At 46.5% G+C, this 12,853-nt stretch overlaps 2 protein-coding genes across 7 annotated transcripts in view; both read left to right on the top strand.

Annotated features, from left to right (window-relative positions):
• SEPTIN2 (septin 2) overlaps positions 1–3,308 on the top strand; it is a 38,418-nt gene extending 35,110 nt beyond the window's left edge. For all 3 annotated transcript variants that reach the window (XM_003813068.5, XM_034955566.3, XM_034955565.3), the window contains one exon: positions 1,250–3,308. The gene's annotated coding sequence lies outside the window, so the exon portion shown is untranslated. The remainder of the gene's footprint in view (positions 1–1,249) is intronic.
• A 2,174-nt stretch (positions 3,309–5,482) lies between these two features.
• FARP2 (FERM, ARH/RhoGEF and pleckstrin domain protein 2) overlaps positions 5,483–12,853 on the top strand; it is a 139,241-nt gene continuing 131,870 nt past the window's right edge. For 2 of the 4 annotated variants that reach the window (XM_034955575.3, XM_034955576.2), the window contains exon 1: positions 5,483–5,628. The gene's annotated coding sequence lies outside the window, so the exon portion shown is untranslated. The remainder of the gene's footprint in view (positions 5,629–12,853) is intronic. The other 2 variants (XM_034955577.3, XM_034955578.3) reach the window with 1 other exon arrangement.

The following is a 12,853-nucleotide window of genomic DNA, read 5'->3' on the forward strand; positions in this document are numbered from 1 at the left end:
TGATGGTCATTAGTGAATAGATCTGTCTGGCATGGTGTATGCTGGTCTGCCTGCTTGAAAAGAATCTGCAGACTCCAGAGACTCAGGACCAGGAAAAGGCAGATGCCCATTCCCCTGTATCTTATGTATCTTACGGACAGGCAGGCTCTCTGAACTGTCCAGGTGGCCACTCCCATCACTTGCCAGAGGAAAAGCATGAAAGGTAAAGTTAGGTAATGACCTAAGAGTCCAAAGAAGAGGGTAGGTCACATGGAGCTGGGGTAAAGGCAAACAAACCTCATACAAGAGATCTGATTAGAGCTTGAAAGAGAGTTTGAGTTGGCCAAGATCTGAGGATGAAACGCTGGGAATTTGGTAGAAGGTCTCTACTACAATTCAGGGACCTCATTCTGGAAGCATGAGTGTGTTCATGAAAACAGGGAGGGGACTTGAGCCTTCACCGACATACGGCAGGGTGGGTTAGGCAGAAGGCAGGGAGTCTTGAGGCCTCCACAGCATGTGGACAGGTGGCTGAGGAAGGACCCAGAGTGACTTGCTGGAGGCTTAGTCACCAAACCCTCTTGCAGTTTAGTGGGAAAGGTGTTGATTGTAAAATACGGTATTTACACAAAATGCACAAAAATACGTATGTACAGTTTAATAAGTTACTGTAAAGAAAACATCCATGTCACCCCCAACTGAGTCCAAGTTGGTTGCTTTAGTTTCATCATCACAGTGACACCTTAGAATAGTCCTGAGGGTATATGCTTAGTTCACACTTTCCTGATGAGGAAATTGTTGCCGCTCCGAGAGTTTAAAAGTATTTGCTGATGGTGCCATGACTTTTAAACGATGGCCTGCTGACTCTAGAGGCTGGTCCTGCATAACCAGTTAATGGCATGTGACTGGGGAAGTGAGGGTACAGTGGAAAGAGACAAGGATGCCTCAGCGATGCAGCTCATTTGAAGCAGGAAGCAGTGACAGGTGTTTGCTTATTTTCTCTGAGCTTCATTTTCAACCTTTATGGAATGAAAATTTTACTTTTAGATAGATAAAATTTTATTTCTGTATACTTTTTAGTTTTGCAGCATTTCCAGTTTCCAGGAGCCTCATGAATGGCGTCTTGGTTTAGTTAACTTTGTGGTCATGTAAGCCCTGCCTTTTGCTCAGTTTATGACCTTTGTTAAGGAGAAAAGTAGAACTGTTAATAATTAACGCAGCAGACATTGCCTCACTCCCACTTAAGTGTGTTTTGTTTTCTTTTTTCTAGAAAACACTTTCCTGGATAAAAAAGAAAACATTCCAGATGCATGATCCAGCTGTGTGTTTTCAATCCTTGGGAGGGTGCCATCCACATTTTAACAGTACCTGTGCCTGAGAATTTAATTTTTAAAAGACTTTTGATGTGTTTTTTGTATGAAGTACTTTTAACATATGTATTTCATTGCTGTGTTATACTCTGTATTTTGTGAGGTGAATGTTTTCCTTTTCTTTCTCCCTAACCACTAATGTTAGAATTGATTTCCAAGATTCGGCATGTATACTTAATACTGAATTTCTTTGATTTAACTGACTTAACAACTGATTAACCATTGATGAGCACTCATTTTTATCTAGAACATTCAGATTTGCCATAATGTTCCTTAGTGGTAGAGGTGTGTGCCTAGTGAGGTAGAAAGATACACTGACTTGGTGCAAGGCCATCTGCTTACCACATCACACCACTTGGAGATCTTTGCTTCCTTGCTTTTATGTTTGTACACAACACCTAAAACCAGTTTTGCTGCTATAATTCTATACTGTTGATTCGTCTGCGATTTTATCTGTTAACCAAATAAAACATAATAGAATTTCCTAATGAGATATATCTTTATACTTAAACAGCTTTTTTAGAGGTGAGTTTTAAAGAAGTCTCTTAATTCTGATGCTAGGTTGTTTTTAAAACCACTATGCAAAGAACTCACCACAAGCCACTTTTTGTAGTGTTCTCCACTAATACTGGTTATCCTGTGCTACAGAGAAAATCAAAGCAGTCATAAGCTCCAGTTTTCGTATTGCAAATAAGACTCTTACCTACAAAATGAGATTCAGTGAACTAATTTGGTTCTTACTCAACCAAATTAAAAATTTTCTTAAGGAAAATTAGCAGTTGGTCTATTCAGAATCAAACCTTTTTATATTTTATACTGCACTTTAGTGTATTTTCTGTAACTGTAGGTATAGAAGATCTGCCTCCCCTGTGGAAATTGGGGTCTGTTGGTGGGCTTGCCCCTGAAGCCTGGCTTGGGTTGAAAAGTGTTCCCGCCCTAAGGCCTTGGTGCCCTGAACCTCTTATGCCTACCGGGTTCTCCTGATTTGAGTTCCCTTTAAATACTCCCTTTTTGAGTAATTTTCTGATGGGAGGAAAGTAGCAGTAATCATCTCTTTGTGTGCAGGCTGTGTCTCATTTATTTTTAGCCATTGTCGTTTCATTCATTTTGTGTAATATAAACCGTGTGTCATGTCAAAGTGAAAGACATTTCAAATCTGTAGCATAGGCTAGTGGGCAGGTCCGCACAGTCGAAGCCACACCTGTTCTGTTTTCTGTGCACTGTAGCCTTAGTGTCACCTTTCTTCTTGTGTCTCCCTATGGTACACTCCAGCGGTTGCCTTTTTTATCATTTCTACTGAAGTTGGGAAATTCAACCCCAGAAATTGACAGATGAAAGGAGACAATGGTTGTGTAGGGAGATGGAGAAAATGCTTAATCTGAGGATGAGACAGGGTTTTTTCGTTTTTGTGGGGACTAGAAAAAACATAAAATGAGGCAGTTAAATAATAATAGTTAATGAAGGTGTGCTACAGAAAATAATCTGGTGTTCTTGCTAACTTTGCCCTTCACTGTTGCTTAATTGTGAACAGCCAAAAGCTATATGTTATGGCTTATTATGTGAAGGTAACTAAGAAGTGTTCCATGACTTCAGAGTGCATCCATGTGGAGTCTATTATTTGAGTTTGACATTTAATAACTTCGCTGGAAAATCTGTAAAAAAGAAAAACAAGTTTGCTAGTGACTAAGCCCCGCATATGTGAGTGAAAGTACTTCAGGCACGCTGCCTCCTGGTAACAGCTATGCAGGGAGGGAGGACCCACACTGCTACACTTCTGATCCCCTTTGGTTTTACTACCCAAATCTAAATAGATACTTTTGATAATAGATAACTGCTCTTTTACTAAGACATAGTCTCTACCTATAGAAATGTATTTTGAAAACACTTATTTTACACAGCAATTTTGTATCCATTTAAACTAACCTTTTATCAATAAAGCACTATTGTTTAGATATTAAATGAGTATTTCTCTCGGTTATTTGCAAGGGAAAGTTGTGAGGTTTTCTGGGAAAATTCAAAGTCTTGACAACATCTTTGTATAAAATCAAGAAAAATTACTTGAATCAATAGCATCAGTACTGGACAACTTTGTACGTATTGGAGATCCAGCCCAAAAGAAAGCACAAAAGATTGGAAAGGAATTATTTACAGGTGATCAGAACATCTACTTAGAAAGTACAAGACATCTGGTGAAAATTAACACTAAGAAGTCAGTGATATCTATTTTCTAATTAGAAAATGTAGTGAGAAAAGAAAGATCGCATTGATAATAGCAACTACTAAATTACTCGAAATGTAAGTGAATGATTGAAATATATCTAGGAAGAAATTTCTAACCTATAAAATTTCAAGAATAGGCTAAGGCGGCTCTGCCACTTGAGTAAAGGAAACTGGAAACCTGAATTGATCTGGGTGGCTGGACACCTACACTCCAAGGCCTCTAGCCTTCTTCCTGCCCACTGGACTGATCATCCCAGGACCACCTGGGCCCCTTTTACCTTGCTATCAGTGTTTTCTGAGCTTCCGTATAGACAGACCCCTGGATACTGAAACTCTTGCTCTCTCTAGTTCCTCAGCTGACAGCTGCCACGCCTGCTGCCTTCCCTCCAGACTGCCAGCCTCAGGTCACCAGCACACACCCTGCAGCCTACCAGGGGTCAGTACCACCCTCTGGCCAGGCTCTCACCTGCACTATCCCCACCCGGCCCTGCCCGTCTGGAGGCAGGGATCCTCTGTTCTGGGGTGTGTGCACCACTCTGGGCCTGGTGGTGTCATTGGGGGTTGGTTAAAGGAAAAGCCCCAGAGGTGGGTGGCACATGAGGGGAGCATCCCGCACAGCTGAGCCCAGTCTTGGTGTGCCTGGGTCTCAGACCCCATAGCTGTCTCAGGAGAAATGGAGGTTCCCCTGAGCCAGCATTTCTCCTGTCTGGGCTTCTGGGAAACGAAGGGTCAGGTTTCACTCTGGAATCCACAGCACCATAGGAGGATCTCTTAAGTGCCTGGGTGTTTCCTGAAGTTAATTATTCCCTCAACAGCCACATGGTGACAGTGGGTGACAGGGCCGGGCTAGGAGAGCACGATGGGTAGGGTCTTGAAGAACACATAGGAGTTCGATGAACCTCTCAAGAGAAGGGAAGTATGCCACAGCAGTCTTCCATTCTCGGGTGGGGGTCCCTAGGCCAGAGGAAGGCCGTCCTGGCCGCCACCACGGAGCAGCCTGTTTCAGCCTTAGCACACCCTCGCGCGATCCTTCGATGATCCCCTTCGGTCCCTGTAGTCCCACGAGGGATGCAATGCGTAGGAGTAAGGAGGAGGCTGGCAGCCAGGGACTGAGCCAAAGGGTGCAAGGACAGCCGGCAAGGCCCAGGCCAAGACCTATCCCCGCCCAGCGAGCCTAGGCCTCGCCCAGCACCTATCCGCGCCCAGCGAGCCTAGGCCTCGCCCAGGACCTATCCGCGCCCAGCGAGCCTAGGCCTCGCCCAGGACCTAGCCCCGCCCAGCGAGCCGAACCCCGCCCAGGACCTAGCCCCGCCCAGCGAGCCGACTCCCCGCCCAGGACCTATCCGCGCCCAGCGAGCCTAGACCTCGCCCAGGACCTATCCCAGCCCAGCGAGCCTAGGCCTCGCCCAGGACCTATCCCCGCCCAGCGAGCCTAGGCCTCGCCCAGGACCTATCCCCGCCCAGCGAGCCTAGGCCTCGCCCAGGACCTATCCGCGCCCAGCGAGCCTAGGCCTCGCCCAGGACCTAGCCCCGCCCAGCGAGCCGAACCCCGCCCAGGACCTAGCCCCGCCCAGCGAGCCGACTCCCCGCCCAGGACCTATCCGCGCCCAGCGAGCCTAGACCTCGCCCAGGACCTATCCCAGCCCAGCGAGCCTAGGCCTCGCCCAGGACCTAGCCCCGCCCAGCGAGCCTAGGCCTCGCCCAGGACCTATCCCCGCCCAGCGAGCCGACTCCCCGCCCAACGAGCTGAGCGCTGCACAGATTTATATCCTACGCCGCTGCCTGCCTGGTCCCGCCCCTTCTCCGTCCGTTCACCAATCAGAACTCGATCTTGCGCTTTCAGGCCGCGGGATGGGAAGGCTCTGCCCTGGCGCCCCGCAGGCCAATCGACTGCGCGTCCGCGGCGCGGGGGCGGGGTCAGGGCGGGGCGCGCGGCGCGGGGGCTGCCGGCGGGCAGTTGGGAGCAGGCGACGCCGACGCGAGTTTGGCGGCTGCTGCTTGCGACTGCGGAGGCCGGGCGAGGCCGGTGAGGACGCGGCGGGCGAGCGAGAGGCCGAGGGTGAGGACGTGAAGCGGCCTGGGCGCGTGGGGCAGGGGTGGGCCTCTGCGGGTGGGCGGCGAAGCCCGAGGCCCGAGGCGAGAGGCCCAGGCGGGGCGGGCGCTGAGGCCGCGGTCCAGCAGAGATGGTCCCGCCCGGCCTCTGAAGGCCTTCGTGAGGCGGCTGGAGCTCCTAGGCGGGTCCGGGTTAGAGGAGCGTCCGTCTGTAGGGAGCCTGCCGCGTGGGGGCAGGCGGGGCGGTGGGCCGGGGAGTGGCCCGCGTGGACTCCCGGGTTGAGGGGTGCCGCGTGGAGGAGGCCGGTGGGGCTGTAGACCGGGGAGTGTCCCGCGTGGACTCGCGGGTTGAGTTGTGCCCCGTGGAGGCCGGCAGGGCCGTGGGCCGGGGAGTGTCCCACCCCGGAAGGACACCCCAGAGTAGGCCATAGGGACCCGCACGGTATGGGCCTGGAGGTGCCTGGTGGAGGCATTTTGAGCCGTTTGCCTTTTTAGCATTTCTTTAAATTGTATCTTAAAGGTGGGAATCAAGTGTTAGGTGTTAATATTTTTACTCCACTAAGGGCTGGAAATACTCCTAAGCCAGTGGGTAGCCTACCATGGGAAACCCATGAAAACTGGGGACCAGAATATGGCCCAGTACATTACACACCCGGATTACAGGCACCTTTTCCGTTTACGCTATGGCAGCAACCCCTGGCCTATCATGTGCCATTAATGGATGTGAAAAGCAGAAGTTAGAACAAGGCATCATTGAAGGAAAGATTGTCAATACATAGTGTTAAAAAACGATGGGCAAATTTAAAACCCAAGGCCAAATCTTTAAAGGGTGGTTTTTCTCTCTGGGTTTTTGTTTGTTTGTTTTTGTTTTGTTTCCGTGGGGTATTTTTGTCTGCGCCACTGTGTAAATGTTTGATAACCCTGAGGTGGCAGTGGGTTAGCGTGTTGGTCTTGTGTAGACTGCCTTATAACAGGCGACACAGATTTTTTCAGTACCAGAGAGATGGGAGAGGACATTTGAGGTAGGGAAGCATGGAGTAACCTTTACTTGTAGGCCAAATATAATTTAAATTTTCTGCATCTGCTTGTTGAAAGTTTTGTTTTGTTTTGTTTTTTGAGGTCCTTAAAGGTTTAGGAAGCACTTCATGCTCGTTATTTATTCAGTTTTCCAAAACTCTTCAGAGACATGACCAAGTTGCACAGCCCCGTTTTAAAGTAGAGGAAAGGGAGGTTGAGAGAGGTGGAATGACCAGTTTAGGGTCACACCTAGGGTACTTGAAAATACCATCTGTACTTCTCATGTGCCCTATCCTTGTTGCAGATTCTCATTAGATGGTTCACTGTTAACAAACTAAATGCTGATGATGCAGTTCCTGGACTGCAGACGTTTGCTGGCTTATTTACCTGTAGGACTATCAGTCGTTAGTAAATTTCCAGGTTCCTTGTATACTAATTCCTTTCCCAAAGAGGAAGTTGATATAAGGTGTATTCATTTCTCTCTGCCTCAGGTTCCTTATTCAAAAAATGAGTTTAAAATTTACTTGGCCAGGCACAGTGGCTGTAATCCCAGCACTTTGGGAGGTCGAGGCAGGCAGATTGCATGAGCTCAGGGGTTCCAGACCAGCCAGGTCAACAGGGCGAAACCCCATCTCTATTAAAAATACAAAAATTAGCTGGGCTGGTGGCGCACACCTGTAATCATAGCTACTTGAGAGGCTGAGGCACGAGAATCACTTGAACCCAGGAGGTGGAGGTTGCATTGAGCCAAGATTGTGCCACTGCACTTCATCCTGGGCGACAGAGCGAGACTCTGTCTCAAAAAAATAAATAAATAAATAAATAAAGCTGTGTTAACAAGATGCCTGGCACAAGGTAAGTGCTTAATAAATGTTAGCCATTATTATTATCAGGTGGACAAATAATCCGAGTAGAAAGTAGAACAAGCTAACCCAGGATATTTACAAAAAACAGTTGAGAAAAAATTAGGCAATAATTAAGCAAATTTATCCTGTTTGGAGGGAATGGTATGAACTGGATTGCCAAAGCAAAGATCAATGCATGGGCAATTCCATGTGAGCTCATTTAAATCCATTTGGCCCAAAGAATTCAGTTGCTTCCTTCCTTTCCAAACACCCCTGCTTCTAGTCACATCAATACCTCTTCTATATTCGGACAGTAACAGATTTTTCCTACTGCTGCTTACCCTTTCAGTTTTGTTCTTATTTTTCCTTCACCCACTTTCATATCAGCTTGCCAGCTTCCCCTTTACTCAGTGCGTCATGAGCTTCATAAACACAGCATAGTGCTAGATATACAGGCAAAACCCCATTGTAGTGTTGGATGCTGAGCTGAGGTAATTCCGGTCATGTTCTCTGAGATCAGAATATAGAGTCCTTTGACCATAGCGTATTTGTCAATGCCACAGGGAGTTGAAAAGTTGAGGATCCTACAAAGCAATATGATAAAGCCCAGTCTTTGGTGATTTTCTGGGGAGCATTTAGTTGACAGTGATTCTATAAATTGGTCTAATCTTTTTGGAAAGTAGCAGTATGTGGCAAAGATTTTGATTTTGGAATCACACTTTTCAAAACAATCTGATAAACTTTGTTGTGTCAGTATGGTAGAGTACTCCATAGCAAGTAAACATGCTTCCGCAAGCTGAATCCCATCCTCCCATCCAAGGAAAATTTGAACCATTTTGATCCATGGAAATATGCTTTAAAATGTGACTTAACTGAAAAGTTGAAATGGTGTGTACACAGCAATTATAGTGTTGTAAAAATACGTGAGGAGGTGAACAGGATCAGGAGGGTAGTTAGAGTGATGTAAGTGGTTTTATTTTAAGAGTCATGAATTGTTTTCCCCTAAACTGGTGTTTTAGCTTATTGCCATTTTAAAATTCAAAAACAAAAAGGCCCTATAATGTTGTAGGATGCAGCGATGAATCTTGCTTAATCCCATCTTTCCCGTTCCCAGCCCATCCTCCTGATTGCTTCCCAAAATGAAAATGTGGTCATGTCCTATCCCAGCTGCAAAACCTACTTTGGTATGAGATTCCAACCAGTTGGCCCACTAGAGCTCGCACAGCACAACCCCAGGCCACCTGCCCACCTCCCCTCGGGTGTCTCAGCCCAACTATACTCATCCTTTCCCAGCTGCTCCTGCAGTTTCTGTGTAGTCCTCTGCCTGTGCACACACTATGTCCTTTGTCCACCTGGTCTCCTGTTACCCTGTGAGGGAAGCTGCTCCAGGTCAGGCTAGCCAGCGGTGCTCCCTCTTTCTTTCTGCTCTCTCTGTGACTGCAGTGGGCAGGTAGTACTGGTTACTTTCTCAGTCGTCTCCCTTTCTGAATTAAACTTCTGTATCTTTGTGTGCTCTGTGCACACCATGCAGTCACGATGGGGTTGAGGCCGCTTGTGGAGCTGAGTGACTGCTAACAAATCGCTAACCTTTCTGAGCCTGAGTTCCTTGATGCCAGCTGCACATGGTTATTGTGAGGATTAAATGAGATGACATAAGCGAAGGGCTTGACATGCATCTCCTTGCAGTGGTGGTCATACAGGACACGGTAGCTGTTGTAATGTGTACCAGTGCATTTTTGAGGCCTTGTCTTGGACCTTGTCCTCTTGATGAAGCCTCCTCCCTGTCTCCCTCCAGCTGCCAACTTCCTCTCTACCACCCTCACTTTACTCACTCCAAGGCACTTAAATCACCATTTAATATATATTAGGTACTCTCTTCTTTGTATTTGTCCACTATATAGGGGGGAATTTTTCTCTCTTAGGAACTCCTGTATCCCTAAGCATTTAGACTTGCCTGAAACAGAATAGAGCTCAATAAATATTTGAATGAATTAATCAGATTTCTTCTGAGGCAGAGGTAGATGCCAGGTTTTATGGAGCTTGAAGGTATACAATTTGGGGGAAGGGGAGAACTCTTTAAGAGAAAGAATGCAAAGTTACAAATAAAAACTAATTTAGAAAGTGAGGCTGGGAGCGGTGGCTCACGCCTGTAATCATAGCACTTTGGGAGGCCGAGGTGGGTGGATCACGAGGTCAAGAGATGGAGAGGCAGGTGGATCACAAGGTCAAGAGATGAAGACCATCCTGGCTAACACAGTGAAACCCCCCGTCTCTACTAAAAATACAAAAAATGAGCCAAGTGTGGTGGCATGTGCCTGTATTCCCAGCTTCTCAGGAGGCTGAAGCAGGAGAATCACTTGAACCCGAGAGGTGGAGGTTGCAGTGAGCCGTGATCATGCCACTGCACTCCAGCCTGGGTGACAGAGCGAGACTCTGTCTCAAAAAAAAAAAAAAAGTGAATATTTAGAATGAGAACGTAACAAATTTGAAAAAGCTGATGAATAATGCAAATGGCTAAATTGAGAAAAATAACGTTTGTTAATTATCTAACACACCTGTGTAATATTTCTTCCTTTGGCTGTGTACTTTTTAATCACATTTTCATATGACAGGATATAGAAAGAACTCAGTGATTCCTCTAGCACAGTAGATAAATTTTTATTGTTGATAGGGTACATAAAACTTATGGTTTCACATAGACGTATTTGCTGTTTCTAGTACTGCTACAGGTTGGTGTCCCAGAAAAACAGGTGTTCAGGTAAATCCTGTTTTGCACAATTCCATTCAAAAAAGAAAAAAAAAAACACATCTTAGGCACACAGAATTGTACTGCTATATTGATTATTTTTCTGGTAACTGATCTATTCGCTTATATTTTAGCACGTCTGATGGTAAATTCCCCACAAACAAGCAACTGGCTCCCTCCATTTCAAACCATGTTTCCTTTCCACTGCCCACAGACTTCCCTGAGTCAGACCCCATTGGACCTATTCACATTGCCACAGGATCCCTGGCCCTTCACCTTTATTTCATAAAAGCCGTGGTGAACCAGCACAGTGGGTGATAGCAGTATTTCTAGAAGGAATACCCGCATTGAGATTGCTGGTAATCACCTAGGTTTGCATAGTAGAAGTAACTGTAAACAGCATAAATGTGTCCTGTTAAACCCAAACTAAGTGTCTTTCTCCAACTTAATGTACCCTTAGGTGGATCTCAAAAATGCCAGCAGCACCTCCCAAGCTACCTGACATGAAGGGGAAGAGGAACAGAAGCAGAGTTGCAGTGGGAAAAGGCAGTAGTCTTAATTTATTGCAATTAGAATATTTTGGGGGTAAATTTTACAAAAGTGTATGACCATAGGGACACTCTGCTTAGGGCCTTTCTCAGGACCTTGGAAGGAGTTGGTGCAAGTGAGGGCCCAGAAACCTGAGCCAGACTAGCTCTATAGTCAAACTGCTTTAGTGGGGGTAGTTTCCTGGTCCCTGGCTTGATGCCAGATAACCCAGTAGGGGAATGTGAGGTGAAGGTGCTAAGTGAATCTTCCAGGAGCTAGTGGGAATGTGTTTGTAAAGGAGGAACTACTTTTAGAAATTGTTTAAATTACTAGGCTTTTATAAATCTCTTGTCCCCTTTATTATTATTATTATTTTTATTTTTTATTTATTTATTTATTTTTAGACAGAGTTTCACTCTGTCACCCAGGCTGGAGTGCAGTGGTGCAATCTTGGCTCACTGCAACCTCCGCCTCCCACATTCAAGCGATTCTCCTGCCTCAGCCTCCCAAGTAGCTGGGATTACAGGCACACGCCACCACGCCCGGCCAATTTTTTTGTATTTTTAGTAGAGACAGGGTTTCGCCATGTTGGCCAGGCTGGTCTCAAACTCCTGACCTCAAGTAAACCACCTGCCTCCGTCTCCCAAAGTGCTGGGATTACAGGCATGAGCCATCACGCCCGGTCCCCCTTTATGATTAAAATCTCAGTTGCTTTGTTAGTATAGTAGTTAATAAGATGAATGTTGGAAAACAAGTATCAGTATCTGAACAAGAAATGGAACCCAGAGAGTGTTTAAAAATATTAATTTTGGCCAGGCGTGGTGGCTCATGCCTGTAATCCCAGCACTCTGGGAGGCTGAGGTGGGCAGATCGTGAGGTCAGGAGATCAAGGTCATCCTGGCTAACATGGTGAAACCCCATCTCACTAAAAACACAAAAAATTAGCCGGGCATGGTGGCGGGCGCCTGTGATCCCAACTACTCGGGAGGCTGAGGCAGGAGAATGGCGTGAACCCAGGAGGCGGAGCTTGCAGTGAGGCGAGATTGCGCCACTGCTCTCCAGCCTGGGCGACAGAGCAAGACTCCATCTCAAAAATATATATGTATATTAATTTTTAATTGAACTATTTTTGAAAGAAGAGCAAATACAACTCTTAAGGGGAAAGACAGTTATTCCAGCTTTCTCTTGGAAGGTAAGTAATGGCATACTGTAGGTAGCCCCTATCAGTTAAGACTTTTAAAGCTGGTAGTACTTCTGCAGGATTCTGCAGAGAAACCATCTGACTTCAAAGATAATGTATACTCGTCACTGTAGGTGATTTGACAAATACAGAAAATTAGGAAGAAGAAAATAAAAATCAATCCTCTTACCCCTCCCAATGATAACCACTATAAATATATTTTAAAATGCATGGATGTGGAGCTGTGCTTCTGGGAGGTGGAGGGAGCATACTCCATCTTGCCTCTCCCACTGTCTGTGGCTGTAAGACCTGGACATGTGCATGGAGCAGCTGTTGAGGACTCTGACAAGTAAACGGTAACAGGCGGATGGGGGAGAAGGCCAGAATTTGAAGCACCACTTTGCACCAGTAGTGAGTTTCTTGTCTTCCCTTCAGCATCCCCTGCCCTAGACTCTGGCTGTCCAAAACCTGAAGGCAGGTACCCAGTATGAACAGGGAGAGCTACAGAGTAGTTTTGTAGTTGGGCCCCAAGACAGAAAGTGGGAGAAAGCCCTTATTTTTTTTCCCTCTTGCTTCCTCTCCTCCGCTCAGCCCTGCAGTGGCAGGAGTGTGTGAACACCTAAAACTCTTAGGGAATGGGGAAAACCCCAGTTGCCTTTTTATTCTCTTCCCTCCTGCAGCTCAGTCCCAGGCAAGATGCAGGCACAAGAATAGCATGGCTAAACGGAGTAATTAAAGCCGTAAGTTTCTGGTTGGAGTCTGAAAAGGGGAGCCCAGGTCACTGGAAGGGATACTAGGGAGATTCCAGAGAGGGAATTGCTCAGGAAAGTGACCCCATGAAGTTGTTAGTTAACTTACAGGCTCAACACTGAGCTATGCACGCGTGATGTGAGCCAGAACAGGTTGCCAAAGACGG

The sequence above is a fragment of the Pan paniscus genome, chromosome 13, assembly GCF_029289425.2.
Source record: "Pan paniscus chromosome 13, NHGRI_mPanPan1-v2.0_pri, whole genome shotgun sequence".
Taxonomy (NCBI): domain Eukaryota; kingdom Metazoa; phylum Chordata; class Mammalia; order Primates; family Hominidae; genus Pan; species Pan paniscus.